This window comes from Schistocerca nitens, chromosome 3 (assembly GCF_023898315.1).
Source record: "Schistocerca nitens isolate TAMUIC-IGC-003100 chromosome 3, iqSchNite1.1, whole genome shotgun sequence".
NCBI classification, from domain to species: Eukaryota; Metazoa; Arthropoda; class Insecta; order Orthoptera; family Acrididae; genus Schistocerca; species Schistocerca nitens.
In genome coordinates this window covers 711,827,384-711,828,073 of record NC_064616.1, presented here as the reverse complement: position 1 = coordinate 711,828,073, position 690 = coordinate 711,827,384, and positions in this window count along the sequence as shown.

The window sequence follows — 690 nt, the reverse complement described above, 5'->3', positions numbered from 1 at the left end:
GGAGCTTGGTCCTGGTCTGTAGTTCCTTGCTGGCAAATACAGGATAGATCATGTGGAGCAGATGTAGCCGCTTGATTCGTTTCTCTCGTGCTTGTGTTGAAAAGTAGTTTGTCGTCCAGGATAATCCCAAGATATTTGTCAAATGGTTCAAATGGCTCTGAGCACTATAGGACTTAACTTCTGAGGTCATCAGTCCCCTAGAACGTACAACTACTTAAACCTAACTAACCCAAGGAAAGCACACACGTCCATGCCCGAGGCAGGATTCGAACCTGCGACCGTAGCGGTCGCGCGGTTCCAGACTGTAGCGCCTAGAACCGCTCGGCCACTCCGGCCGGCTTAACTTTGTCCTTACAACTGATTAGTCGATTAGTGTTTTCCGCGTCACCCGGACACAATTCATAAGCCCTCCACTGCTAGTGCTGCCAACTGCCGTGTGTGAGTGGTTACTGGACGTTGACGTCGAACGTAGGTGGTGGTCACGTTAATGTGACTGGTTCGTGAAACTGTTTTCATTCGTAGATGAGCGTGTCTTATTACATTTCACTTGCTTTTCGTGGTTTTGTAGATCCATCTCGAGGTGACATTTGTTTGTTTACTCGGCTATGCATATAAGCAACGGACTCCTGAATATGACCTCGCAGGCTGTCGGGAGCTTCTTAGGTAAATTCGTGTAATTTTCTCACGGTT